Raw genomic sequence first — 6,075 nt, forward strand, 5'->3', positions numbered from 1 at the left:
ATCTACAAGTGTATGCATCCGCTACTCTCTTTCTACCCCCTCTCTCCCAACATCTCTCTGCTTGCAAAAGGAAGCCATTGATGACCTTTGATCTCAATCTTCTCAAAAACTCTCCATGTTTTTTTATAGATTTCATCAAAGATAGGGTACCTTCAATCCCTTGCATAATCCCCTGCAAAAACCCATGAACTTTGCCCCTAACTCAATCCAACTACACCCGGGCTCTTTCCTTAACTCCATTTGCTTCATATGGGCTCTCACTCTCCCCACTTCTTCCCATCTTCCTGATCTTGTCTGGTCACTTCTAAAAGTTTTTCACACCCCTCAATACAAGACTGGGTATTGCCAACAGTGATCAGACAAGGTTCAATGGCTGTCTCACCTGGGTGATCCATCTATGCCTCTCTTTAACTTCTACAATTTTTGGTTTTCTCTCTCTAGGTTATTCTACAATTTTGGGTGTGTTTTTCTCTCTAGGTTACTCTACAATTTTGGGTGTGTTTCTCTCTAGGTTACTCTACAATTTGCGGTGTGTTTCTCTCTAGGTTACTCTACAATTTTGGGTGTGTTCCTCTCTCTAGGTTTGAATGAAAGTGTTAATGGGTTATGTTGGTTTAATTTTTTTGAGTACTTCTTGACCATATTCTTCAAGGATGTTTACACGGCGATTCTTCTGGTTTACAATCTGGTTATGGCCATGTTGTGGCGCCATGTGGAAAATGTGGAGCTGAAGAAGGTCAATTGTGGTGATTGTTGGAACAGGGTTGAAGCCAGGGAGGTACACCGGCAAGGAAGAGAGCATGCAGAGAGAAGACATAAAGATGCTGGTTAAGAAATGGTGGGATGTCTACAAAACAAACGAATAATAAAGCAAGAAATTGGACTCCATGGAAACGAAAAAGCAGAGAGAGAGAGAGTCATGAGTAGCGTGTCTCTGTGAAATTTGAAAGATGGGTTCTTCGGCTGAGACTGGGATGGGATCCCCCATTCGGAAACAGAAAGACTTTTTTGGCGATCAGAAGAAGCGCGTCAGAAAGCCCCTCATACCAATCGGTGCACTTTTAACTGCAGGGATTCTTACTGTAGGCTTAATCAGTTTCAGGCAAGGAAATTCTCAGTTGGTTCAGAAACTTAATGGGAGCTCGTGTGGTTGTCCAAGTAGCCACCGTTGCACTGATGTCGGTACTGCTTATTACTGTGGGGAAAATTTACATTGGGATTTTAACTTCTCCTGGGATATGATAATGCTGTAATGAATCTAAAATTATTCTTGTTAGTTTTTTCTCTTCATTGAATCAGGAAATGATACCTACGTTAGATGGATTTTTCATAGGTTTAATCAAATAAAAAGGACATTTTGGAATAAAATAAAATAAAATTTTGGTCTTCAAAAAAAAAAAAAACGAGTCCCTCCATTCGTGATGAGAGAGAAAGTAAAGGGAGAGAGAGTCTGAAGATGTTTGCATACGCATGGAGAGAGAGAGGTTACTTGCTCGGACAGAGAGAGAGTGGGGTTTGGGAAACACGTAAAGAGAAATGGATAGAGTTTTGGGTAATAACAGATGTCTGTACAGGTTAAAAAAAAAGAGAATCAAAAGTGAGTAAAGTTTGCGGGGTTACAAGAAATAATTTATGGCATCGAGAAATGAAAGTTAAAAATAGCGAATAGTACGAAGATATTTTTTTAATTTTTTTTTTTTTAACTTTAAAATTTGAAATTATTTTTTTAAAACTTTTTAGATAATTTCTCTCTATAAAATTTTTAAGTGCTTTCTCTCTCAAAATTTAATATAGTTTATTATTCATAAAATTTTAAGGTACCCTCTCTTTAAAACTTAAAATTTGTGATAGTTTCTCTCTCTCTCATAATTTTGAGATAGTCTCTCTCTCTTAAGTTTTTTCGGTACTCTCTTTTTAAAATATGATTTAGTTTTTCTCTCTAAAATTTTACGATGTTTTTTTTTCTCTAAAACTTAAAGTTTGAGATAATTTCTTTCTTTAAAATTTAAAATTTGTGATAGTTTCTCTCTCTAATAATTTTCAAATAGTCTCTCTCTCTCTCAAATTTTTTAAGTTCTTTCTCTCTCTAAAATATGATATAGTTTATCTCTCTTTAAATTTTAAGATATTTTCTCTTTCTAAAACTTAAAATTTGAGATAATTCATTTAAAATTTGTGATAGTTTCTCTCTCTAATAATTTTCAGATGGTCTCTCTCTCTCTCAAATTTTTTAAGTTCTTTCTCTCTTTAAAATATGATATAGCTTATCTCTCTTTAAATTTTAAGATATTTTCTCTTTCTAAAACTTAAAATTTGGGAAAATTCATCTCTAAAAATTTTAAGATAGCTTCTCTTTTTAAAACTGTTTAGGTATTTTCTCTATTTAAAATATAGTTTCTCTCTCTAAAATTTTTAACATACTTTCTCTCTCTAAGACTTATAATTTTGAGATAGTTTCTCTCTCTAAAATATTTGAAATAATTTCTCTCTTTAAAAATTTTTAGGTACTTTCTCTCTCTAAAATTTTCATAGCTACCAAATGTGCTTTATGTTTCGGGTTGAGGGGCCGAGGATTGGAATCCATTGGCATTGAAAATTCAAAAACAGATTTTGGTGTGGAAATTAAATCGTGGAAAATCTCCATCCCTACAATATCTGTCCAGACTAATTTGATGCCATGTAAGATGTCTTAATACAAAATACACACATACATTAATGAACCATTGATCAAGCTATAAAGTATTAACTGGCCAATGCTGATTAACTCCTGATAAAATCTTAAGCCACAGTGGATGAAAAAGTGGGTAGATTTATGATGCTTTAAACATCAGTTATCCAAAATTTCACATCAATCTAAGAAAGTAAATTTATAGCTCATCTGCCAGATCATAGGGCATCACGCAAACTAATAATGGATTAGAATTAGAAAAGGTTTCAAACATCATACAATCCTCATGAAACCTGACTGAAATATTCCTTTTGATTTACCCAAAAAAAAAAAATCCTCATGAAACTTGATGTATAAACTTAGGTGTATTTTAGCTCCATGTGAAATCTCAGACCCATCTGAGCTGCTGGCCAAGCCTACTGGAGCCGTATCCAAGCTTATATAGTTGATAAAAACTGATTCACAGAACTTGAAACGTAGGCTTTAGGAACATCATTCCAACTATTTATGATATTTCAAATGCGTCCCAACTTTATCTCACTAGGCTCTGTGTTGAACCACTAGGCAAACATATAAGAGCAGTGACAAAGCTTATTACAATGATAACCATGTTTATAGAGTTATTCGGCCCTTTGAAAACCAATCAATCACGAAAATTTCTATTAGGTATAAGAGTACGGAAAATATGTAACAAGACCATTTACCTTTGGTACAAGATGGTCACAATTAATCTTGACCACTGGATGTGAAATTGGATTATTGTGTTTATTTCATTGACCAAACTCAAAGTTCAAAAGAAATTTTCTCAAACTTTACAACACACCCAAACTATTAGATTTCACATCAGATGGTTGTAAGTATTTGTGACCTCGTTGTACCAAAAGCATATGATCTCATTATATACAATCCCTTAGGAGTATCATCCCAACCACTTGTGAAGTTTCAAATCCATGTGAAGTGGACCTCTTGCCCAGCCTATAGCAGGGGCGACCAAAGCTTGTAGCGCCTTGCTTATCCCTTGGTCTTCAACTTCAACTTACGAAATGAAACCTAGCTTACAGGCCTATGAAGCCCACATCAACCAATCATGCAAATTTCGTCATGATCTGATATCTATTGGATCAAACTCCTTTTAGAAGGGCGCCTGGACTTTATAACCATGCTTAACCTTCCTATCTTCCATACTCCCACTGTACAAAACATTGTCAGAGGTATGTAGGAGTATTCGCTTCATTTATGTCGAAAGGGCCAAAGTCTTCAGGTTTTCGGCCCAGACCAAGTGAAATGAAGCCCTGTATAATCGATTCGCTCCTTTCGCCACTTCAGCCAAAGTTTTGGCCTCTTTGGCACTTTTTGTTATGTTTTTTTACCCCGCTTTTTTATTTTCATTCTTTTTTATTATTCAAGTTTTTATTTGGTTTTTTGAGGTGGAAACTGTCAAATAGAAATTGATGATTTATGAATCTTGAATCTACATTATCTACTCATGCTATGGCATTGTGAGAAAATATATGAGTATTTATGATCTTATTAAAGGTATGATCCTTAATAAAGCAGAATGGCGAAATATAGTTGACCTCAATTAGTTGGGATAAAGCTTTGATGATGATGTATTAGGCTTCCTTAACTTTCTAACATCTTCCAAACGTTTGAAATATATACTGAGAAGCCCTTCATAACATACATGTTACATCACAATCATTACTTGCATCTTCCAAACCCTTGTAACTTGGTAACTCGTGGTCACGATACGTTATGGTCACATTTGTTTGGTCAAAACATGTTAAATTAGACAGATGTGCTTTTAGTTGATCCAAGCATCCATCTCCTCAGCTTTTGATTTACGTGGGAGGAGTCTTATAAAACTTCCTCCCATCTAAATTCTGCTGCTCCATTGAAAAAGAATGCAAATTTCACTCTTACAGCGAAATGCAAATTTCATTTCGCTCTTTCAGTGACCACGACTGAGATGTTAGAGTCCTCAAACAAATGCATTATGTTAATAGAATTATGATAAATCATTACTTTATTGTTATTTATAAATTAATACTTCATTTATAAATAAATACCATAGCAATTTTGCAGTCAATTTTTTTACTAAAAAACTTAACTCCTATTCGGTGCAAATAGCATTAATTTTTACTAAAAAAAACTACCTGCTTTTCAATGCAAATAATATTAGTTATTTATGTTATACATAAGCAATCCACAATAAAATTACAAAAAAATAAATAATCCAAAAACTATAGAGCAATATGTATATAAAATTAACCATGGGCAGATAGGTACTTAAATATACTATAAATCGTTTCGTTTTAAATAAACTTGCACTAAAATAAAAATAAAAATTAAGGCCTTATTGATGAGAAAAATCCAAATCATGGATGGAAACCTAAATAGATAGCATTATTTTTTCATTTGAAAATACGCACATGAAATATGTATCTCAATGTGCTTCTATAACTCTTTCAATTTGCAAACATATCAATGCAGAGAAGTCGAGTTTCATTGACTCTTTTTTTTTGTTTTTTGTTTTTTTAATGTTGAGTTTCGTTAATTCATACTCCAACCGCACAAAGCACATGCAACATCACGATCTACAAGCAAACACATATAGAGAACTCCCCTAGATTACAACTAGGAACAAAAAATAATCCGTAGAGGAATGCTAATTGTTACAGTAGGCCTAGCAGAAGGATCTGATTTTTGAACCTTTTCCGGCAATCCGGAAAAAGAGATTGCGTGCTTGAAAGGTTCTTCTAGGTTGGAATGTGCGAAAGAGGGTACGAGAGTGAGATCCAGGATCACCTGGGCATTTTAATTTGACAAGGTTTCTATGAGAGTCCTACGACTCATATATAGAAATGTGTCCCCTATTAAAAAATTCATTTTTAAGAGGGATTTTGGACCTAAGTTTTAATCTTTGACATGAAGACCATGAATATGTAAAAATAAAAAAAATTTAAAATGATTGTATTGTGAAGAAAATTATAGACTATTAATTTTCACATTTTTTTAGATGGACAATCCATATGCACCATCTTTAAGATGGATGCTTTACGTCTCCGGGGTTGCAAATATTGGAATGTTTACCCCAACGCATACAAAAGTTTTCCATTTTAATTTAGGTTGAATCAAACGAACTTGTAGTTTTGAACTGCTCAATATAAATATTCTTCATTATAATATAATTTTTTTCAAGATATATTTTAATATTTTGATATAAAATAATGAGACTATGAGTGTATGTTTTTCTCTTTTCTCTTCTCTCTTTGAAATTAATAGGCTCGGCCGGGCCTAAGCCAAGGCCTCTTTGGCCCAGTCCAGACCTACGCCAAGGTTGAACCAAGCCCACTGCCAGCCATGTAAATGAAAAAGTTTGTATAAGATGGCAACATTACTTGAAT

The 6,075-nt window shown here is 33.9% G+C and overlaps 1 long non-coding RNA gene across 1 annotated transcript; it reads left to right on the top strand.

Annotated features, from left to right (window-relative positions):
• Positions 1 to 1,276, top strand: LOC110006376 (uncharacterized). The gene is made up of 2 exons (XR_002279285.2): positions 1 to 386; positions 763 to 1,276. It is a non-coding gene; the product is annotated as an uncharacterized LOC110006376 (long non-coding RNA).
• The last annotated feature ends 4,799 nt before the right edge of the window (positions 1,277 to 6,075 follow it).

The sequence above is a fragment of the Amborella trichopoda genome, chromosome 9 (assembly GCF_054954075.1).
Source record: "Amborella trichopoda isolate Santa Cruz 75 chromosome 9, AtrichopodaSantaCruz75HAP2 v2.0, whole genome shotgun sequence".
Lineage (NCBI taxonomy): Eukaryota > Viridiplantae > Streptophyta > Magnoliopsida > Amborellales > Amborellaceae > Amborella > Amborella trichopoda.